The sequence below is a fragment of the Pan paniscus genome, chromosome 21 (assembly GCF_029289425.2).
Source record: "Pan paniscus chromosome 21, NHGRI_mPanPan1-v2.0_pri, whole genome shotgun sequence".
Taxonomy (NCBI): Eukaryota; Metazoa; Chordata; class Mammalia; order Primates; family Hominidae; genus Pan; species Pan paniscus.
Window position 1 is genome coordinate 24,538,386 of NC_073270.2, and position 24,936 is coordinate 24,563,321.

Genomic DNA, 24,936 nt, shown 5'->3' on the forward strand with positions numbered 1-24,936 from the left:
ATGCCATGTCCACGTGCAAGGCTGTGGTGTTGGAGGGCCTGACAGCTGTCCCTCACCCATGGCGCTAGGTGGCAGGGCTGCAGCTTGCTCACCAGGGAGGCGTGAGGTGTGACCTCGGTCCTGCTGCAGCGGCATGCCCACTCAGTCTGCGCTCACTTGCCAAGCCTCGTTATCTAGGTTCCCATAGGTTTGTGAACCACCTCGCTTCTTTTCAAATGAATCTTTTTTTCTCCTAAGTCAATTAGGCTTGGTTTTATTTATTTGTTGTCAAGCACCCTGGAATGTACCATGCTTCTCACCTTTAAAAAAAATCCCATTACAGGTATAAAAGACAGCACTGATTAGTTTCCTTTCTTTTTCGATTCCTAACTGCTGATTCAGGAACTTCTGGGATTCTCAATAATTTTTAGCATAATAAAATAACATTACTGCCATCATAAGTATATTTAGAACACAACTTCATGTCATTTGGTGTGTGATTCCTAGAGCATTATTTGAGTGTGTATTACATAACCTAATAAGTATCTTTTCCAATGAAGTATTACTTTGCTGGATGTCTTATGTCCAGCAAGGCGTGGCTCTGTCTGCTTGAGGCCCAGATATACTAAGTCCAAGAGGGTAGCTGTGCAAGGAGAATCTGTGTCTTCAAAGGTTAGCTATAGTGTGCTTTCATTAACAGAAGATCATGAATACCCCCAAGTTAGCTGCTGGGCATCCTGATAATTCATCAGGATTTCCTCTGCAGATAGTATCGGGCATACCAACCAATCACATCATCATAACATTCTCTGATGTGTGATCGGGTATCTTCTAGGGAAACTTAACTGCTCACTGACATTGACAAATAGATGCCACAGAAATGCCCAAGGATTTTAGAGCTGACAAATAAAACAGAAAAGGAGAGTACCCTGGCACTTACTGCAAGTTTTACCTTTCCAACTCATCACTTTGGTGCAAGGATTGCATTAATAGTACAAGTAGCATGGGCCAAATGATCTTGTCATGAAGGCGAACAGTTAATTACCACTTACTGGAACTTGTGTGAAAATAAAAATTTTACCTGGAACTTAGTTGTGTAAAAATAAAAATTAAGAGGCTAACACCTTTAATGCCAGAATACAACACAAAATGGCTCCATTGCTTGATGAGTAATTGAAGGAATTTCTGGAACTTCCTACAGCCCTGTTAGAGTTAGTAGTTTAGGAAATGGTGTTTGGTCATGGAGTTAAGGCCACACACACACACACACACACACACAGAGACACACGGACACATACACATATACACACAGACACATACACACAGACATATGCACACACACCCACACACACACACACGTTTCCAGATCAAGCCAAGGGTGGAGCTACTTATTCTCTCAGCCCAATAACGAGATGCAGATGAACTGAGAAAGAAGAGAGTTTATTTCTATAACCAGGTACGGGGAGAAAGAAGGCCAGGAAAATATCGCCAGACCAACTCAAAATCACAAAGTTTTCCAGAGCTTATATAACTTCTAAGCTGTATGTCTACATGTAAGTGTGCAATCACTTAAAGACATAAGTGATTAACTTCTTCTAATCTATAACTGAGGTCTGAGTCCTGAAGACCTTCCTTTGGCGCCTCAGTAAATTTACTTAATCTAGCTGGGTCCAGGTGCTGGGGTGATTACCCTTATTTTGTCTCCTGCTAAATCATGGAGGTTTGGGGAGTTCCTTCATACCCCAGTAAACTTGTTTGTGGAGGTCTGTGGAGTTTCTTCAGACCCCAGTAAAAACTTGTTTAATCTTAAACGGGTCCTGTTAAGAATTCCTTCGTTATCTTGTCATACTTCAAGGCCCAGGAAAGGCCTGGGCAAAACTCTTGGTGGGCTTTTGTTACATTCCAGCCTTTGTATAAGGGGACTGGCTCTCTAGGCTTTTAATATTTAAGTTAACCACGTAGTCAGTGCTGAAACAGTTGTTACAGAGGCCTGCCTGTTCAGCCGTTAGTGAGACCTGGCCTGCCACACAGACACATACACAGACATACACACAGACACACACACACACATATATACACGCATACACAAACCACATACATACACACTGTATTAGGGTTCTCTAGAGGGACAGAACTAATAGGCTAGATGTGTATCTAAAGGGGAGTTTATTAAGGAGAATTGACTCACACGATCACAAGGTGAGGTCCCACAATAGGCCATCTGCAAGTTGAGGAGCAAGGAAGCCAGTTTGAGTCCCAAAACCTCAAAAGTAGGGGAGCCGACTGCAGACTTAAGTCTGTGGCCAAAGGTCCAAGGGTCCCAAAGCTGAAGAACTTTGGGTCCGATGTTTGAGGGCAGGAAACATCCAGCACTGGAGAAAGATGTAGGCCAGGAGGCTAAGTCAGTCTAGTCTTTCCACGTTCTTCTGCCTGCTTTTATTCTGGTCTCGCTGGTAGCTGATTAGATGGTGCCCACCCAGATTAAGGGTGGGTCTGCCTTTCCCAGTCCACCCACTGAAATGTTAATCTCCTTTGGCAATACCCTCACAGACACACCCAAGAACAGTACTTTGCATCCTTCAATCCAATCAAGTTGACACTCAATATTAACCATCACACACACATAGACATACACATACAGACATACACACAAATACATACACACACACATATGCACACATACACTCATACACTCATCTACACACAGACATACAAACACACACATATATAGACACATTCACACACACATATGTATACACATGCACACACACATACACACATACACATACATACACACGTGCACACACATACACACACAGACCCACAGATACAGACACATACATATACACACACTCATACACACACAGGCATACACACATACAGACATACATACACATATGCACATATACACATAAACACACACACACAGACACACACACAGACATACTCATACACACACAGAGACATACATACCCTCATAAAAGTCCAGCTGGGCTGGGCGTTCTCAGTGTGGGCTGTGCCCCCAGCTGGGGGAGAGGCCACTTTTACATGGCCTTTTCCACCTGGCCTGCCCTCCTCCATTCTCTGGCCTCTGGCTTCCTGCCTGTCCTTATATAAACGTCTGAATCTTAGGCTTGGGCAAAGCAAGTCCTCAGAGGAGCTTGGATTGTGGGAATGAAGAAACTGAACAAGATAAGGGCTTAGGAAAACTATGGAAGCTTTGAGATTTGTCTCCATTGCGAGCTGGATGGAAAGAGGCTTCACAGGGCCTCCGGAATTCAGGACTTCTTAGAATTGGCTGCCCTGAGACCTGATATGAACCCAGAACTTGATCCTTCCACGTGATCAAATTCGACTCCAGCTGTGGCTCAGCCTCATGGAGAGTTATGATTACATCACCCCTGGCAAGCCAAAGGTGGGGATGGAAAAGAAAAAACTCAGGCAAAATTAATATAAGTAGAATGGTTATATGGCCCAAATGTGAAAACTGCAACTTGGTTGCATAGATTAAAGTTGCCCTGAAGATGCTCCAATTAGCAGCAGTTGCAAGTGAGTTTTTAAAGAAAAAAAAGGCCATTTCTAAATTGTTTACCAAGAATTTACATTAAGATAACATATGCTGTAAATTGGCTATACATTTTTCCAGGATGGGGAAGATAATGGGTGAGACAGGTCATCAGGAATAGAATGCCTTTAAGCAATTGCCCCCAGCCATGCGTAGGAAGGACATGACTAAAGTCCCACACTCATGTCTCTCTGGGCCTGATAGGTTTTGCACACCTCACATAGCCCACACTGCTCTGGCTATTTTTCTGTGGTCTCGCAGGCATTGGAACCGTGGGAAGCGAGTCTCCTGCCCATCTCTGTTCATCCCGGACAGTTGCAATTGTGGAGGGACCCTCCAATGACATTGGACACTGGAGGCCCAGAGAAGGAAGTAAGTAGAGCCGAGAAGGGTGTATTTCTGATTTGCAATTTCATTTTAATTTCAGTTATCTCTGATCTGGTTTACACATTATATGATTTTAAATGGGGACTTTAAACACTCCTCTGCAACAGCCCTGCTGTGGGATTCTTGTTTTTGCGGTCATGGTAAAAATCAACTTTTTTTCTTGGTTTTAATTTTGAACTCACCTTCTTTCCCCCATTTTGTTGTCTCCTAAATGCTTAGGTCCTCTGAAGAGAATAAAATAGTCCACTTAAAGCAACACCAGAAGTCTCTTGGGATATGTGAGGACAATAGCTCCCTGTGTGTGCTGGAGACCTTGGACAAAGTCCCCAAGTCATATCCATACCTACAAGGTGTCAGAAGAAAAGATTACAACACATCCCGTTTAAAGGTCTTTATTGGCTTTGGTTTAGAGGCTAGAATTGGGCAATACATCATTCATAAAACAAAGAGTGTTTGATGAGCAGAGCTGAGGAAGCAGAGGGCTGAGGATAGCAGACAGAGGACAAAAGCACAGGTATTCATCTGCCTGAAGAGAGTTAAATGCTGTCCTCTGAATCCGAGAGATGGGTAGCTGTTAGGATTTGCCAAAAGGAGACTATTTATTTATTTGGAGACAGGGGCTCGCTCTGCCTCCTGGGCTGCAGTGCAGTGGCACAATCACGTCTCACTGCAGCTTTGACCTCCCAGACTTAAGTGATCCTCCCACCTCAGCCTTTCTAGTAGCTGGAACTAGAGGTGTGCACTACCATGCTGCACTAATTTTTTAAATTTTTAGTAGAAACAATGTCTTGCTATGTTGCCCAGGCTGATCTCAAACTCCTGGGCTCAAGCCATTCTTCCACCTCTGCCTCCCAAAGTGCTGGGATTACAGGCGTGAGCCACCGTGAAGGACCAGAAGGAAATATTTAAAGTTCTTGTTTCTAGTCCTTGTAACAACCATCTTTAGTACTTGTTATGGAACACAGATTGTTATGGGGGCAGACAAGGGTTCACTTGGAATAAGAGTGGAGAAGATGCACCATGGAAAATGGGATAACTCATGCATTAGTCAGCTGCTGTTCCCTAGGAAAAACCTTAGCATCTCGGGGGCTGACAGCAACAAGCTATACCTGTCATGCTCTGCTGCCTGCACATGGGCTGGGGGTCAGTGGGTCTGGTGCTGGCTTGGCTTGTGTCTTCATGCTGGGGTCCATGCTGAAGGGGTGGTGCCTGTCTGGGCCAGGTTCTTCTCATGGAGGCTCAGAGGGGAGCAGGAGGACCAGCCTCTCACACATGCAGGGTTAAGGTCTCTGTGCTTGTCCCATGTGTTAACATCCTATAGGCCAAGCAAGACCCATGACCATGCACAATGGCAATGGGGGTCTACTCTGCATTTTCTGGAAAGAGGCGCTGCTAGCTGCATGGCACAGGGCATGGATGTATACTTTAGTTCCAGCGAGGGAGCCAGCTGTCCATCCATCCTGTCACACCCCCATGAATCTTGGAAAAACACTGTTGTGACATGGCATATATGCGCCCAGGAAGCAGGTGGATTTCGTGCTGGCAGTGGTTGGCTGAACTCCTACTATCTAGGCTGACTTTTCTCTGTCTCCTCTGTTCCATCCTGGGATTTTTCTGGGAAGTGTTGGCTTCTCAGGAGTCCTCCAAGTGTGGACAGCTCCCTTTTCAGGACTTCTCTCTTTCTTCTCTATAAAATGAGCAGGTCAAAGGCCATGGCTTCCGAGAGTCCTTTTTAGGCCTATAGTTTGTGATCTGTTGATTACTGTGTTACTCTGGATGAAGAACTTACCCCTTTCTACCTCCATTCCCACCTCTATCCATTGCTGGCAATGTGGTACCAGACTCACAGGCCCATCCTGGTGGGGGTGTGCATGTGGGAGAGGGGGCTTATGGTGAAAACCCAGGAGGAAACAGAAGGAGGCTGTGAAACAGTAGTGACCCCCCTGTGCTGCAGAGGGAGGTGCAGGTAGAGTGAGTGGTGGGGAACGTGGCTGTCCCTTGTGAGGCAACACATCTGGGGGAAGCAGAGGGCGCTTCTTCCTCAGCCTCTGCCCATGCATTCTCTCCAGTGCGCCAGTCCCCACCCCGTTTCTCTGCTCCAAGGAACAGTACAGGGTGTGGACACTGGTAAAGCTTATGCTTAGTAACCAGCTGGCCTGTAGCTTCATGGTACTGTGGCTTGGCTGGAAGTCCATGCTAGGCTGGGAAGCATGAGCCGGGACTTTCCAACAAGCTGAGCCTATGGGCCTGTGCGTGCTGGGTGGGGCTGGGGTCTCAGTGCTGAGGCAGCACTTTGCTGTATTTTTAATTTTTAATTTTTTGTAAAAGATAAAAAGATGATGGAAGTATGTCAGGAGGACACAGGAAGCAGCTTAAAGGGGCTCTACTAGTCAACTCTGAGAAAATTTAAACATTCAAATAAATGATAGTAATAGATTACAATTCATTGAATAAAATAAGAAACCATGAATCTTCTAGATCTGTGGATAAATAGATGATTAACAAATAGAGAGATGGAAAGATAGATACAGATAAAGGAGAAAAGTTCTTCCTTGGAGTAAAAAGAATCCCATTAATAAATATAGAAAAAATGAAGCAATTTTATTTTTCTATATTTATTAGAAAAGAAGTAATAATAAACTTTTTTATCGTAGTTTTGAAGTGACTTCAAACTTACAAAAAACAGCAAGAGTAGTATAAAGAGCTCCTGTACACACCCAGACCCTCCCACTCCTCACATTGTGTCCCGCGTGCTTTTCCCTCTTTCTATATGTGTATGCACTGTTACAGCTTTTCCTGAGCCATTTCAGAGCAAGCTGCAGGTGTGACTCCTTTTGTCCTTAGACATTCTCATGTGTGTCCCCTAAGGCCAAGGACATTCTCCAGCACAGCCTCAGTGCAGTGAGAGGAATCACGGCACTAGCATGGGTCCACACTGTCGTCTAATCTGTCATCCATGCAATTCATCAACCGTGTGTCGTTGTCAGGCCGCCTCAGTCTCCTCTGATCTGAAACCGTTTCTCAGTCTTTCTTATCTTTGTAATCTTGTCATTTTTGAAGATAACTGGCGATTTCATAGAATGTCCTCAACTGGGCTTTGTCAATGGATGTGATTCAGGCTATGCAGATTTTCAGAGGAGAATTGTAGATGTGATCTCGTGTCCCTCAGTACCTCCTACCAGGAGGCCATAACATCGCTGTCCCATGGCTGACAGACACTAACTTTGATCTCTAGGTTCAGATGGTATCTGACAGATCTCTCCACAGTATGGTTTACTCTTCTCTCCTTTATAATTAGGAATTATTTCATTGAGCAATACTTTGAAATATGTATTTATGTCTTACTTATGAAGTTTTCACTTTTGCTTTCCAGCTTTAGCATACAATAATAATTCCTCTTCGAATCAATTGTTATTATGATTGCTTTCAAATTGTATTCCTAACTTCGTTTTTAAAAAATACTTATAAATGGCATTCATTCTACTGCAAGGAAACACTTTTCTCTTTGACCTACCTATCCATCTATCTGTTAGTCATCTATTTTGCTATAGATCTATCCCACTCATGGTTTCTTATTTTACTCAGTGAGTTAGAATGTATTGCTCTTGTTTATTAGAATGTTAAAATTATCTCAGAATAGGCTAGTGGGAGCCCCTTTAAGCTGCTTCCTGTGTCCTCTTGACATATTTCCATCATTATTTGAGCTTATCCTTACTTTCTGATATAACAAGAAGTCCTAGATTTATGTTTTACTTTCTCTGATCCAAGGTGAAAATCAGTGGTTGGAATCTGCAGTGAATGCAGAAAGCAATTCCCGCGTGCTTCCTGTACTCACCACTCCTGGAATGCCGTGAGGCCTCAGTCAGTGATTCTCAACCTGGGGCAATTTTGCTTCCCAGGGCACATTTGGTAATGTCTAGGGATGTGTTTGGTTGTTCCAATTTGTAAGGCAGGTGCTACTGGCACTTAGGGAGAGAGGGCAGGGATGCTGATCAACATTCTGCAATGCGTAGGACATTTCATAGGTCTCACATGGCCACAGTGCAGAAGTTGAGGAACCTTGTTCTTGGCCTTGTCTGTTGGTCAGTGCTACAAAATACACACAGAAACTTACCCACGTGTAGATAGCTATTGTTCTATTGCCTATTTACGTATTAAAAACTCTGAGTTAATATTGGCACCAAACCCAATGCAATGAGATTCTTTCCAGTCTCCTCCTTTCTATAGTTGTGACTCCTTTCTTGGACAATTATAAATCTTAATTCAATTATCATCAATATATTTACTTGCTTTCTCTGTACTAGAACTCACAGAAGGCGAAACATTATTCTAGATCAGTGTTTCCCAATTTATCTTCACAGGGCACTCTTTCTCATGGTTGCTGATACATATTAGCCCTTCCCCGCAAAACACAATGGTTATGAGGAACAGAATCGTCTAGGAAAGTTGGAAGAGAATTAATCAGATTCTCATTGCAAGTATTTTATGTTTTAATGAATATTCTAATGTGCATTGGTATCTCTGAATGGAGGCTTTTGTATACAGTATAATTTCAATGTATTCTTCAGGGAATCTTTGAAAATGTAATTAGCAATATATATTAACTCATAGCCACATTTGTACTGTGTGCAACAGTTTGCAAACACTGTTTTAGATCTTTTGCACCCTGCAAGGAGTTTTTCTAGATTTTTCCATGAACATAAAGAGTTTCATGCTTTTGAGGAAATTCATTACTGAGAAATATTTATACAGCAGGTTTTCTCTGTAGTAGTACACTATTGCATGAGACTGTGTATGTGTGTTTGAGATTGTGTGTGTGCATGCACCTGAACAAGGCACCAATCTCTCAGGAGCCTGAGAGCTGCCCACCACAGGTCCGCTGATGGCTCACTCCATTCAACAGCTCTTGTGTTCCCCCGGAAGCCCTCATTGCTCTTCTCTGAGGTCTCTGGGTTCCCACTGCAGCATTTGTTATCACATTTGGAGTTCAGCAGCACCATGGCATTTTCCTAGGGTAGCATCACATTGAAGATGCACTCACTTTACCTCCTGTGCTTCCTACCAGTGGGCTCAACCTACTCCAAGGCACCCTCTTCTGGTGATAATCACAGGCCTAGAAGGAAAGAAGGGGTTGTCTATCAGCTGCCATGCCTGTGCCTCTCTGCTTCCTTTGTTCCATGCACATGGCACACTGTCTACTTGCTCAATGCTGTGGTCTCAGCCCTAGCACTGGACTCAGTAAGGAATTAGTTGAGCGAATGAATGGATTCTCCAGCAATCTTTATAAAATATGTTTTCCACATTTTTCAGACAAGGAACCTGCAACAAAAAGTGTCAGACCCCACACTGTGATCTCAACACTGCTGAGCTCTGCCTGGAATCTTGGAACTCTCCAGCAATCCCCTCTCCTTAAGAGTGGACGTTGGATGCCTCCACGCATTCAGTCAAAATAAGGTTATGGTGTGCCTGTTGTGTGCTAGGAATTATCTTCTCATCAGAAAAAGAATCTCTCTATGTTTTGGGAATAAGTGAAGAACAAAATGATGATGTGTAAGAGGTTCTTGCCAAATTGCTCGGCACAGAGAAGCCCTGGAGAAAGGGTGACAGTGTTGCTGGTGGGGGCTCTGCTGGCTGGTTTCCAGGACTCTTCCTCTGGGACAGCTTGTGCTTCCTGCCACCCTCCCCAGGGTCATTTCTTATCCTTCCCCAGTTGCATTTTGATATTTCCTTTTAAGATTTTAGTGCTTTTCAAAAGATCCAAAAGTAATTAAAACTCTAGCCATTGAAATGGCAGTTCTAACAAGTCGTCTTAGAGTCATTGTCACCTCATGGGGCTGCTAGAAAGCTATCCATATGAAATCATCTTATCCACACTGGGAAAGTCTCTGACACACACATAAAGGCATGTTCATCCAGTATGCACACTGAGTGTCCTCCACATTCCAAGGATTGTGAGAAGCACAGACACGTTACAGAGAATGAGATGGATACAATATTGCCTTAAACGAACTGGTGGCCAAGCCAAATTCTAACTGCAGAGAATGATCAGGAAGGAGCGATTTGAGGAAATAACATGTGAGCTAGACTTTTAAGGAGGAGAAAGAGCCAGCTGCAGAAAGCCAACTAGAATGGTGTTTAATGCAAAGAAAATCATAAACCAACCCCTAGCTGGAAATGATCCTAACCTGTGGAAGCTCCTGAATTGAGTGAGGAACCGGCCGGCAGGAGAGGTAAGCAGACTGGGTTTGGTGGATGAGCAGATATCAATTCCTGCCACACCTTTCACACCGTGCTGAAGAATTTCTGTTTTACTCCAAGTGAAATGAGAAGCCTTTGAAAGGTTTTACCAGGACATGACAAGACACCTTTTATATTATTAGAAGGCTGGCATGGCCACAGGGAAGGAACAGGCTTTTAGTCGGTGAGAATGGGAGGGTGGAGAACAGTCAGGAGGACATTGCAGTTGCTCAGGAAAGAGAGGACAGTGACCTGGGCCTGTGCCGTGGCCGGGAGTTGGAGCACAGGAGACTCAGGATGCCTGTGAGAGGTGGCGGGGCAGGACTTGCTGAGGGCTGGGTTGAGGGCGCAGTGAGGAGGAAAGAACAGAACTCCAGCCCAGGCCTAAGTAAGTTACAGGATGGTTACTCAGCCAAGGCAGAGGTGAGGATGAGCAGATTGTCAGGGCTGGGGCTTTGGGGAGGAATCTAGAGCCGTCCTCATAGAGTGTTGGGGCGTTATGCATGTAGGACTGTGGATCTCATATGCCACCCCGTGGATCCAGCTTAGAGGTTCAGGTTTTATGAGAGTGCAGGGGAGGGCACCTCTCAATTTTGATCATGGACTTCATTTGGGGCAGTACCACATGGTTTTCCATTATGAATTAGTGATAGTCAATTTTAATCTTTGCCAACCATATTTGGAAAATTAACATTAGCAATTCTTAATCTAAAAAAGCATGGATTACAGGAACCCAGAGTCTATAACCCATGGCTTGGAAGGTGTCTGAGAGGGATCCTGGGCTGTGTCAGATTTCGCAGAGAGGGTGGGTGGCTGACCTCTGAGAGACGGAGGGCGTCTGACAGGAACTAAGGTGGGAAGAGTCTCGCAGAGCGGCAGTCTTCCTACCCCACGATAAAGAAGGTGACAATATGTTGAAATATGACATGTGAAGATGAAGACATCATGAAGAGAATCCTCCAAGGTGGCAGATAAGCCACAAAGCTACAGGGCAATTCCTGTGCCCACAGCCACCTGCCCTGTAAATCCCGGCATCCTCCACTTCACCACAGTGACCAATAGAGGGCAGCATTCACCCATGGATGATCAGCCCCTCAGGTGCCTTTTACTCCAGCTTCACCCTGGGGAGCAGGCTCTGGAGGTGGCCCTGGGGTCGACATAGGGTCTGCATTGAAGGAAGAAGCTCTACTAACTAAACACTCCCTGAGTGCTGTATGGGTTCTGCAGAGGCCCCTCTGCTTGGCTCTGTCCTTGCTGCTCTGGGCTACAGGGGTGTGCAGGGTTTTATTGATCAGAGCAATGGCCAGTAGATGGCATAGCCTCCTTTTCCTGCAGCTGTCCCCATGGCCCTGCTGGACAGGCCCAGAACGGACCCTCTCAGAAGACAAGGACTCTCTCAGGGTGGGTGATGAACATGTGGACACCTCTGTGGACAAGACTGGTTTCTTTCCTCTCTTTCACTCTTCCCTCTTCCGCTGTTATTACTGTTCGCTCTCTTCCTCCCCTCCCCCTTTACTAAAGCTACCCATCTCCCATCTCCTTCTTGCTCATGGTCCCTTCTGGAGGTCAGAGGTGTGAATGCCAGGGAAAATCTACTTTTGTTCTTGTGGTTAACAGGGACAAGTGATCCATTTGTGACAGACACAGTTTTCCATCCACGATGAGGTGTCTAAGGAGAAGATTCACCTTAGTCCCGATCTGATAAATCTCTAGACAGTGGAACTCTCTTACTGGTACCTGCTCAGGCCTGGTGCTTACATTCCTCTCCAAAAAGCTTCATCCTCTCCCGTAAAACATAATATCACCACCATCTCCATCCAAGCAATCACCATTATCATCACCACAATCACCACTGTCCCATCAGCATCACTGTTATCACCACTGTTGTAACCATCATCATTAGTGTCACCATCACTATCTCCACCAACCTCACCATTAACATCCTTAGTACCATAAGCACCATTATCCCCATTATCATCAACACCCCCATCACCACTAGTACCATCACTGTCAACCACCATTACCATCACCACCATCACCATCATTATCAACACTATTGCCATTGCCATCACTATTACTATTAACATCACCATCACCACTATCACCACAACCACCACCATTACCATCACCACCATCATCACTACCATCACCACCACCATTGCCATCACCATCACCACCACAATCACCATGGTAATCCTCATCCGTAACACCATCATCATCATGACTACCATTACCAGTATCAACATGACCACCATAACCACCATTATCACTACATCACTATCTTCATTACCATCATCATCACCATAATCACCACCACTTTCACCACCATCATCATTATCATCAGCATCACCTTCTCCATTATCATCACCGCCATCACCATTACTGCCACTGCTGTCACCATTCTCACTTTTGCCACATCATAACCACTACCACCACCATCACCAACATTATCACCACCATCATCACTACCATCACCATGCTATGACCATTATCAGCAACGTGACCACTACAATCCCCATCATCACCGTCACTATCACCACCATTACTATCATCATCACCACAATCACCACTGCTGCTATAGCATCATTAGCATCTTCACCACCATCACCATCTCCATCTCCACAATACCATCATCATCACCATCATCATTTTCACTGTCACTGCCAGGTGTCAGCAGTTACTCTGCATTGGACATTGTGTTCTGCCCTTTATCAACCTCGTGTGATTATACAGTCATTCTGATTCTATATTTTATACAGAAAAAGAAGGTGGCAATTGGCTTTGTAACATGATAGAAGAGTATGATAACCTGCCTTCTATTCTCAGAACTATTTTGAAATCAATAAAAGAGAAGACTTATTTTATTTCTCATCTCCCACATTGCTGGATCCTTTCTAGATAGGTCTGGTCTGGACATCCACAGTGATGTCCTCACTGTTCCACTGGTCTGCACCCTTAGATTCTGTTTCTCTGGTTCTCAAATGTTCTGAAAGCCACATCCCCTGCCACATGAAGCCCTGGAAACCTGCCCTCTGTGGCTTCCCTTCAGCTTTTGTCCATCATGTGGCTTGGCCTCTAGAGAAGCTGGACTTCCTTGATGTTCTCAGGCACATCCTGTCCAAGCTTATATGAATTTGCCCTTCTGGAAAGTGCACCTGTAGCTCCCCATCCACCATAGATCTTTGCCTCTTCAAATATAACATGCTTCCCAAGTTCAGGTCTACATAAACCTTTTCTATAAATCCTTCTCTGGTCCATGTAACCAGTTGTGAACCTTTTGATTTTGGTCTCCTACAGCACTTTTATATTCACTATAGGCATTTATCCTCCTCCTCTCATGGTCTTTCTTACTTGTGTGTGTATTTCTGTCCCCCACTAGTCCATGAGGTCCTGGTGAGCAAGGACTGAGTCTCCTTCCCCATGTGATGTGCCTTTCAGAGATCGCTGAGAGAATCACAAACAAAAACTAGCTAATAATAATAACGTCACCTTACAATGAACATAACATTCAATAATTTATTATAGCATCACATAACTACTTAGTAGTTACTATTACTGTCTCCATTTTACAGATGAAGAAATTGAACCACAGAGAGGCAAGTACTGCAAAATCTCACAGCTTATAAGTGGAAGAACCAGGCTTTTAACCCATGCAGTCTGGTTTCATGCTTTTGGCATGAGGTTAGATCTCCCAGCAGTCCCCAGTCCTCAACACCTTTGGATACTTGGCAAATTCCATGGTGGGCCCAGTTAGATAGCTTTTGAGCTGGAGCTCAGTGTTTGAAACTTCTGAAACTCCAGGGTCATCCCACCTCATATGGAACTTGACACTTATTCACACCCACGTGTCTTGGCCCAGACTCCCTGTTTTGGAATTCCCTTCCCCTATGTCACCTCATTGATTCCTCTTCAACTTTTGTGATTCCACAGAAATTACATTCTCCATAAAAATGACTGTCTAGATCGGGCTACCCAGAGGGAGTCCTTGTAATCAGAATTCAATTGCAAGTGGCTTATTTGGAAGGCAATCCCAGGGTACACTACTAGGACAGTGAGGAAATGAAACAGGGATGAGAAGGTGGTCAATACTATGAGTGTGAGCTGTCAGGCTACTGACTGCTATGTGGCTCATTTCTGCTGGGAACGTCTGGCAGATTGTGTTTGATGTGTCAGGTGGTGTCAGTCGTTGCTGGAGAATGTGCCAGGGAATTAGTTATCTTGCACTTTCTTGGGCTATTTGTACAGGTAAATGGTTACAGATGCTGGCAAATGGAAGGTGGGCTGATTGATGCTGAGGTAGAAAGGACCCAGGAACGTAGGCAGCTTGTCCTCCTCCCCTAGCCTCTCTATGGGTTTGGTGCCTTGCTCTGTGCTCTCCAGTGCCCTATTCTCTCCTCTGATTTCTACTTCCCTGTCTAGCAGACCTGACACCCATTGATGGTGGAAGACTCAGATCTTCCTCCTCGAGTTCTCCAGCACCCAATCGAGTGTCTACCACAGAGCACATGCTCAATAATACAGGAGGAGAACACAATTAGGCCCATTTTATGACAAGTCTGAAAATTTTCCATAAATCTTTGTTTAGCAACTTTAATTTATGGACAAATCCTCTTGAGTAATTAAAAGAGAAACATTTTATAAAAGTTGCAGAAACAGAAAGCAAATAGCTTTATGTCATTTAAAAAAATCACACAGAAAAGTGAAAATATCTATAAAAGAAATGAGAGACAAGGAAAATTGTAATCATTAGCTTGGAGGCCCAAAAGTAAAATAAGGTGAAGGTGAAAATGAATCACTGGTGCTATGAAGCTCATTCCCTTCCATGGAACAAGGAATTGGGTAAGAGAGGCAACCCAACGCCACGTGCCAGCACCCAGGCAGTTCCAAGTGGGTTCAGGGCAAAATAATCTTGGCATCTTGGTGAACTTGGTGGGTGAAAACGCAAATGATCATCAAGGTACTCTGCCTAGGTGATGCTTGACTGCCCAAAGCTGGGTAAAATGTTTTTCTGTGTACTTTAAGGCATTTTTAGGATACTGTGTATATATATATATATGTTTTTGTTTGTTTGTTTGTTTGTTTGTTTTTGTTTTTTCGAGACGGAGTCTCACTGTGTCACCCAGGCTGCAGTACAGTGGCGTGATCTCTCAGTGCAGTGGCGCGATTTCCGCCTCCTGGATTCAAGTGATTCTCCTGCCTCAGCCTTCCAAGTAGCTGGGACTGCAGGTATGCGCTACCATGCCTGACTAATTTTTGAATTTTTAGTAGAGACATGGTTTCACTACGTTGGCCAGGCTGGTCTCAAACTCCTGACATCAAGTGATCCACCTGCCTTGGCCTCCCAAAGTGCTGGGATTATAGGCGTGAGCCATCCCCACTGTGAGGTCACTATATTTTATTATACTTCTATTATTTGATTTCAGGTCCACTATGTCCAAAATGTCTGGGGAAGCAGAGGTGGTGAGCAGGGGAGCAGGGACAAAGTGGGATCTGAGCTGTGCTCTTGCTTGCCTGGTACCCCAGTGCTGTGGGCAGCACAGACATCTGCCTGGTGTGATTGGGTGGGCATTTGTGGTAGTCATTAGGGCTGTCCCTTGAGTGCTTCTGTTTCTTATGGGTACAAGACAGGATTGTCCTTCCCCTTCCTTTGAGTTGGCTGTAGCCATGACCTGCTTTGTTCAATATAATAGAAGAATAAGTGGCATCTGTTACTTCCAGTTGCACTTGGGGAAAGCTGGTGCTCATTGCCTTGGCCACTGATACCATTGTGAGGGTGTCTTCTCCATCATTTTGGGATCCAGAGTGAGCACAACATAGTTCAGCACCCCCAACACACATGCAGTGCATCTATACAAATAGCAGTCACAATAATGGAATGGTATGTTGCTGTCTTAAGTCCCTCATACTTTTTTTGTTACCACAGCATAACCCAGCTCATCCTGACTGATGCCACCATTTCAAGAGAAGAGAAATGAGACTGAGAAAGATTAAGATATTTTCTTAAGATTGGACACTGTGTTCCTACCCATTGTGCTTGCCTTATAGGTATGTGTTCTCGTTTTGACAATCAAGATATAGATAAAATGAGGGCAGAAACATTTGATTATTTACTAAGAGCAAGAGAAGGAGAAAGAGAATTAAACAGAGAGGAAGAAGATATGTAAGGAGGAAAAGCAATAAACTAGGAACCAAGCCCGTGCAATCTTTATAATTTCTTTAGAATTTTCTTCCTTTTTAAAACTTTGTTTTATTTTTGAAAGGGAAGGAGTATCTTCCATTAATTTTATAGGACATCCCATGCTTTTTGTAAAACAGAGTTTTATTCATTTTCCACTAAATACAAATATTTATTGCCCGTCTACTATAGGCTATACTTTGACCTTTTGTTCTGTATAATTCTCCTCATTTAAAAAGGTATAATTTGTCAACATTCATTTCATAGATTTATAGCCAAGTATTGTCTGTATACCTATTGGTTTCACTTTTATCTTCTATATTCAGAAAAAGAAAACAAGAAGAGACTTTAATAACTAATTATAAGATAAACATTAAGAGTCTTGTGTTAGGCTTCTGTGTACACTGTACAGTTAGTTTTGAAATTATTTTTGTATTCATTCATTCATTTCTCTTAATTTTTTTTCCAGTCGAAAGAGAGTTTATTTAAGCACAGAGATCAAGCAAAAGTGGAGCACAGGACACACTTTCAAGTTGCTTTGGGGACTGCTCTGTAGAACAAAAAAGAAACTCAAGATTTTAAGGAATAAAAAGTACAAATGAAGAGAAGGCATGATTACAAAAGTTGTTGATCAGTAATTCTCATTGGTAGACAGAAATACCAGTGGCTAATGATCGGCTATACATTGTTGAATTATAGGATGTATGGTATTTAAAATATATTTATTTAAAACTAATTTTTTTTAAGATTTTTGATGGGTTAGGGGTACAGGTGCAGTTGTGTTACATGGATATATTGTGTAGAGGTGAAATCTGAGCTTTTAGTGTACAACTACCCAAATAAGATACATTGTACCCGATAGGCAGCATTTCACTTTCACCCTCATTCTATCCTCCCACCGTTTGGAGCCTCCAATGTCTATCATTCCACTCAGTAAGTCCATGTCCATGGTTTAGCGCCCACGTATAAGTAGGAATGTGCAGTTCTTGATTTTCTGTTTCTGAGTCATTTCACTAAGAGTAATGGCCTCCAGTTCCATACACATTGCTGCAAAAGTCATAATTTCATTCACTTTTATGGCTGAATAGTATTCCATGGTATATATCTACCAGATTGTTTTATTCAGTGATGTGTTGATGGACACTTAGGTCGATTTCACAACTTTGCTATTCTGAATTGTGCTACAATAAACATACAAATGCTGAAGGCTTTTTTATATAATGATTTCTTTCTTTTTTGGGGGTACATATGCAGTAGTGGAATTGCTGGATTGAAGGGTAGTTCTATTTTTAGTTTTCTAGAAATTACCATACTGTTTTCCATAGAGGTCATACTAATTACATATCAACATCTTGCTTTTTGACCTTTTTTGAGACAAGGTCTCCCTCTGTTGCCCAGGCTGAAGTGCAGTGGCATGATCATAGGTCACTGCAGCCCCAACCTCTTGGGATCAAGGCATCCTCCTGGCTCTGCCTCCTGAGTAGCAAGGACTGCAGGCCCACACCACCACACCTGGATATTTTTTTTCTTGTTTGTTGAGACAAGGTCTCACTATGTTGCCGAGGCTTATCTTGAATGCCTGAGCTCAAGTGATCCACCCACCTCAGCCTCTCAAAATACTGTGATGACAAGCATGAACCACTGCACTTGGCTATTTTTTGACTCTTTAATAACAGCCATTGTGACTAGTATAAGATGGTATGGCATTGTGGCTTTAATTTTCATTTCTCTGATATTTAATTATGTTAAGCATTTTCATAAGTTTGCCATTTGTATGTCTTTTATTTAAAAATGTCTGTTCATACCCTATGCCCACTTTTTAATGGGGTTATTCTTGTTTTTCTCGTTGAGTTTTTTGAGTTCCTTGTAGAGTCTGGAAATTAGCTCTTTGTCAGACACACCGTTGGCAAATCTTTTCTCCCATTCTGTAGGTTGTTTGTTTACTGATAATTATTTCTTTCACTGTGCAGAAGCTTTTTAGTTTTATTAAATCCCATTTCTCTGTTTTGGTTTTTGTTGTATTTTACTTTGAGGACTTCATCATAAATTCTTTGCCTAGATCAATAGTTAGAAGAGCTTTTCCTAGGTTGTCTTCTAAGATTTTTATAGTTTCAGTTCTTACATTTAAGTCTTTAATCCACCTTGAGTTAATTTTTGTATGTGATGGAAGGTAAGAGGCCAGTTTCATGAATCTACATATGGCTCAGCAATTATCCCAGCACCATTTATTGAATAGAATGTGATTTCCCTTTATATAATTTTGTCAAGTTTGTCAGAAATCAGTTGACTGTAGCTGTGTGGCTTTATTTTTCAGTATGTGTCTATTTCTATAACATGACCGTGCTGTTTTGGTTACTACAGCCTTGCAATATAATATGATATCTCCAATTTTATTCTCTTTGCTTAGCATTACTTTGGGTATTCACGATCTTTTCTTGGTTTCATATGAATTTTCGGATTTTTTTTTCTAATTCTATGAAGAATGACATTGGTAGTATGATAGTAATTTAACTGAATCTGTAGATAGCTTGGGCAGTATGGTCATTTTAATGTTATTGATTCTCCCAATCTATAAGCATGGGATTTTTAAAATTTCTTTGTGCCATCTATTATTTCTTTCTTCAGGATTTTGTAGTTCTCTTTGTAGAGATCTTTCACCTCCTTGGTTAAATGTGTTTCTAGGTATTTTATTACTTTTTGTTGCTATTATGAATTGGATTGAGTTCTTGATTTGGTTCTCAGCTTGGTCATTATTGTTATGTAGAAATGCTACTGATTTTTGTACATTAATTTTGTATCCTGAAACTTTCATGAAGAAATTTATCAAATCGAAGATTCTTTGGAAGAATCTCTAGGGTTTTCTAGGTATAAGATCATAACATAAAAGAAAACAGAAAATTTGACTTCCTCTTTTACAGTTTGGATGTATTTTATTTCTTTCTTCTGCCTGATTGCTTTAGCTGGAACTTCCAGTAGTATGTTGAATAGGAGTAGTCATAGTGGGTATCCTTGCCTTATTCCTATTCTTAGGGAAAATGCTTTCAACTTTTCTTCATTCAGAATGATGTTGGCTTTGGGTTTGTCATATATGGCATTTATTGTTTTGAGGTATGTTCCTTCTATGCCTAATTTGGTAAGGGTCTTTGTTATGAAGAGATGCTGCATTTTGTTAAATGCCTTTTCCCGAATCTTTTGATATGATCACATGATTTTTGTTTTTAATTCTGTTTATGTGGTGAATCCTATTTTTTTTATTGTGTCTGTTGAATCAATCTTGCATCTCTGGAATAAAACCCACTCAATCTTTGTGTATTATGTCTTTGATATGCTGCTGGATTTTGTGTGGTAGCATTTTGTTGAAGATTTTTGCTTCTATGTTTATTAGAGATATTGGTTTGTAGTTTTTTGTTGTTGTTGTTTTTGGTTATGTCCTTGTCTATCTTTGGTATCATCGCAATGCTGGTTACATGGAATAGAATAGAGAAGATTCCCTTTTTGCAAAAGTTTCAGTAAGATTGGCAGCAGTTCTGTCTTGTATATCTGATAGAATTTGGCTATGAACTCATCTGGTCCTAGGCTTTTTTGTTGTTGTTGGGAGTTTTTTTTTTTTTCTTACTAATTCAATTTTATTACTCATTATTGGTCTGTTCAAAATTTCTTTTTCTTCCTGGTTGAAACTTAGGGGATTGTATATTTCCAGAAATCCATCTATTTCTTCTAGATTTTCTCATTTGATCACATAGAGATGCTCAGAGTAGTCTTTGATAATCTTCTGTATTTCTGTTGTATCAGTTGTAATGACACCTTTATCGCTTCTGCTTGCACTTGTTTGAATCTCCTCTCTTTGTTTGTTGGTAAATTTAGCTAGTGGTGTATTGATTTTGTTGATCTTTTCAAACAACCAACTTCATTTCATTGATTTTTTTTTTTTTTTGGTCTCAATTTCATTTAGTCCTTTTCTGATTTTTATTCTGTTTTCCTTTTTTACTAGCCTTGGGTGTGGTTTGTTTTTTTTTCTCAGATTTCTTGAGGTATAACCTTAAGTTGCTTATTTGAAATCTTTCTATCTTTTTCATGTAGGCAGTTAATGTTATAAATTTCCCTCTTAGCACTGATTTGGTTGTTTTTAAGACATTTTTGCAAGCTATATCTTTATTTTTATTCACTTACTTTTTTTAATGTCGATTTTAATTTCATCATTGGTCCAACAGTCATTCAGAAGTAGATCATTTAATTTTCATGTATTTGTATAGTTTTGAGTATTCCTCTTAGTGTTGATCTGTATTTTTATTTCACTGTGGTTCAAGAAGGTATTTGGTATGATTTCAATTTTTTTACATTTATTGAAATTTTCCTTGTGGCCTAGCATATGGTAAATTTTTGAGAATGTTTTATGCATACACCAGAAGACTGTATATTCTGAAGTTGTAGGGTAGAATATTCTGTAAATTTCTGTTAGGTCCATTTGCTCTAGAGTTCAACTTAATTCCAGAATTTTTTGGTTGATTTTCTGCCTCAATAAACTAGTTCTGTCAGTGGGATATTGAAGTCCCATACAAATACCGTATTGGTATTTATCTCTTTTTTTAGGTGTAGTAGTATTTGTTTTATGAATCTAGGTGTTCTAATGTTTGGTGCAAATGTATTTGGAATTGTTAGATCTTCCCCAATAAATTTATTTATCATTATATAATTACCTTATTTGTCTCATTTGTAGATTTTTCTATTTTTTTCCTTTTTGTTCTCTCTCTGAAATATGTGTGACTTCTAATTTTACATGCTTTTTATATGGTCCCATATTTCTTGAAATGTTTAATCATTAATTTTTTTCCTTTATTTTTGTCTGAAATATTTTCAGAAAAATTATTTTCATGAAGACCCATTGAGGGAGAGTTAGTGTGGTCCTTTTGAGTTATTGTTACACTCTGCTTTTCCATACTTTTGGAATTTTTTCTCTGGTTCCTTCTCATCTGTAAAGCTATCTCTGTTTCTAATTTTTAAATTTACTTTCATTTGGAAGGGATGTTTTTGTTTTTTCCTTTTCTCCCTTGAGAATGTGTATAATGTGTGCTGTGTAGGGTTCAACTTTGGTTCTGGGTGCTTTCATTGTCAAAGGTTCTGTGTATGTTCCTTGGTTATAGGTAGTCTTTGTATGGTGGCTTCCTTAGATGTTGGTTGTAGTAGTGGTGAAGGGAGAAATGAGTGGGTTCACTGCCTCCTACATGTCAAGTATGGCTGAGGTCTCAGGAAGTTTATCTCATTCTCCAGTGCTATGCATTTCTGTCAGCAGATTTTCTATTAGATTGTGCCATTTATTTTCCAATCCAGTGGGTGGTGCTTATGGATAAGAACCAGCTAAGGCTGATTCAGATGGGGCATATACTTGATCTTTGTTTATGGTGAGATGCTTTCTGCTGCCTCAGGCAATGGGCTATGTTGTGGAATGCACAGTGGTGTGAGCTCCCTATACAGTCCTGGACTGAGGGACCAAGCTGGCTTGGGCCAGAGAATGCAGACATGCCTACATGTCCACCAGTGGTAGGTGCAAGCACTATCTCTGAAGTCAGATAAAGAGGCAGCTGCAAAACATCCAGAGATGTGCCTGGGTATGGAGGGGATAATCCTCTGCTGCCCAGTGTTCTCTGCCTGGAAAGGGAGTGGTAACCTACCCTCCTAATCTAGAAAAGCGAGTACTCCACATGCATGAAGATACGTCCAGGCATGCAGCACAGTGGGTGCTGCTGATTCAAGACCTATGCATCTGAAGGGAGGGGAGGCTGAGGCTCCTAATCTAGGTGAGAAGGTTCTCCAAATGCCTGGAAATGTGCCCAGCATGGAGTGGAGAGGGTGCTTCTGCACCAAGATCTCTGCATGAGAAAGGAGGGGAAGCTCAGGTTCCTATTCCAGGTAAGTGGGTACTCAACATGCCTGGAAATATCCCTGAGCAAGACAGAGACGGCACTGCTGTACCAAGATTTCTGCACAGGACAAGAGAAGTGACTCAGGGTTCCAGTCCAGTAGAGCAGGTGCACTGAGTGCTTGGAACTATGCCCTGGAGAGGAGTGGAAAAGTAAAGACGCACTAAGATCTCCGCATTAGAAGGGAAAGGCAACTTATACTCCTAATCCAGGTGAGGGGGTGTACTGAATTCTTGAAATTATGCCTGGTTGTGGAGTGAAGAGGGTGCTTCTGCACCAAGATGTCTGCACAGCAATGGAGGGGTGACCCAGGATCTTAATCTAGGTGAGCAGATGGGCCAAATGCCTGGAAATATGTCCCTCAGTGAGGAGCAAAAAAATTTGCTGCAGAGTGGAGAAATGGCTGTTGCAACAAGCTCTGTTCACGGGAGGGGTGCCAGGCCCTTATTTCAGGAAGTGGAAGTGTTGAATGCTGGGAAATATGCCCAGGCTTGGACCTGAGTGGGAGGTGTTGTTGCTTTGCCAAATTATTTGCAAGATAAGGGAGCTATGAACCACACTCCCCATTCACACCAGCAGCTCAAAACTGGTGGGACACACCTCCCAACTGACAAAGGGGGCAGGCTGGGGCACCCAGAAATGACACCCACACGCAAGTCCATGACTGCGTAGCTGTTCCTGGCCATACTACCTATCACCCAGGAAAAATTGTGGCTTCAGCAACTCTCTTTGGTATGGATTTCTATTTTTATTTCATTTTGTCTTATTGGTATTGATTTCTATTTTTATTCCACTGTGGTCTGAGAGTACAGTTAGTATGATTTTCCTTTTTTAATTTATTGAGACCTGCTTCATGGCTGAGCATGTGGTCTGTCTTAGAGCATGCTCTGTGGTCCCATGAGAAGAAAGTATGTTCTGTGGTTGATGGGTGGTGTATTCTGTAGATGTCTATTAGGTCCAATTGGTCAAGTATCAAATTTAAATCCAGAATTTCTTTGTTAGTTTTCTACGTCAATGATCTATCTAACACTGCCATTGGGATATTGACGTACCCCATTATTATTCTGTGACTAATTCTTTTTGTTGGCCTGGGCATACTTGTTTATCAATCTAGGGGCTGCAACGTTGGGTGCATATATGTTTAAGAATAACTAAGTCTTCTCGTTTAATTGAACACTTTGTCATCATGTAATGCCCTTCTTTGTCCTTTCTAAATTGCTGTTTTGGGCTTAAAGTCTGTTTCATCTGATGTGAAAATAGCAAACCTCTCCCTTTTATGTTTTCTATTTGTGTGATAGATCTCCCTCCAACCCTTTTTGTTGAGACTATGGGTGTCATTATGTGTGAGATGGATCTTTTCAAAGACAGCAGATGGATGGGTCTGGGTTTTTAAATACAACTTGTAATCTGTGCCATTTAAGTGGGTCGTTTAGGCTGTTTATAGTCAAGATCAATATTTTTTGTTTGTTTGTTTGTTTGTTTGTTTGAGACAGAGACTTGCTCTATTGCCCAGGCTGGAGTACAATGGCACGATCTCGGCTTACTGCAACCTCTGCCTCCTGGGTTCAAGTGATTCTCCTGCCTCAGCCTCCCAAGTAGCTGGGATTATAGGTGTGCACCACCATGCCCAGCTAATTTTTTGTAGTTTTAGTAGACACTGGGTTTCACCATGCTGGGCAGGCTGGTCTCGAACTCTTGACCTTGTGATCCACCCGCCTCAGCCTCCCAAAGTGCTGGGATTACAGGCGCGAGCCACTGTGCCCGGCCCAAGGTTAATATTTATATGTGAGTTTTTGATCCTATCATGAAGGTGACAGCTGTTTTCCTTGTAGTATGTATTGGGTTGTTGCTATCTACTGTCTCTGAGCTATGCATTTAACTGTATTCTTGCAACAGTAGGTGTTGTTCTCTTATTTCCATCTTTAGACCTCGTTTAAGCATCTCTTGTAAAGCTGGTCTAGTGGTAACACATTTTCTCAGTGACTGCTTGTCTGGAAAAGATTTTTTTTTCTTCTTTGCTTATGAAGCTTAGTTTGATGGGATAGGAAATTTTGTTTGGAATTTATTGTCTTTAAGAATGCTGAAAATAGGCCCCAAAAGATTGGGTTCTTTCGACACCTAGTCAAAAATGAAAGTGTTATCATCATGAAAATGTACTCACTAATATGGTATGTACAATAGTTAGTGTATCATGAAGTTTGTTTTTATTTTATGTTATTTCGTTTTTCATTTTACCCAAGTGAGACCCAAATTGTTTTATTTTATAGGATTTCTTGATTTTCACATTTGTAGGGTGCAGACCTGTGTAGTGAACTGCTCACAGCAAGGATGTATGCCTGTGAGGTGGCACAGACCCGATGGATCAGACTTGGCCTCCATCCTCCTCTTATCCTGATAAAATCTGACAGCTCCAGACAACACAGATGTAAAACTTTGACCAACAGTAAGATGGCTTGAAGAAATACTTCTTTCAGGACAAACTCTTTCTGCGCATTCCATAAGGTAATTAATATAGGATATAATTATACATTTGCAAAATTTGGAGCCCACTACAACAATGAGAGTTTTAAAGTGCTGTGTTTAGTGGTCATTGTCAATAGAGTCTTTACGATCATCAATCTTAAGTCAAGAAAATTTAGAAAGTACTAAAATCTTAGCGCTCACATGAAAGAAAA

General features: G+C 41.8%; 1 long non-coding RNA gene across 1 annotated transcript in view; it reads left to right on the plus strand.

Moving 5' to 3' along the window:
* LOC117977137 (uncharacterized) overlaps window positions 1-18,649 on the plus strand; it is a 38,763-nt gene extending 20,114 nt beyond the window's left edge. Inside the window, exons 3-8 of the long non-coding RNA XR_004668111.3 lie at window positions 3,806-3,916; window positions 4,151-4,319; window positions 9,242-10,161; window positions 15,268-15,394; window positions 16,092-16,213; window positions 16,813-18,649. This is a non-coding gene — a long non-coding RNA (uncharacterized LOC117977137). The remainder of the gene's footprint in view (window positions 1-3,805; window positions 3,917-4,150; window positions 4,320-9,241; window positions 10,162-15,267; window positions 15,395-16,091; window positions 16,214-16,812) is intronic.
* The last annotated feature ends 6,287 nt before the right edge of the window (window positions 18,650-24,936 follow it).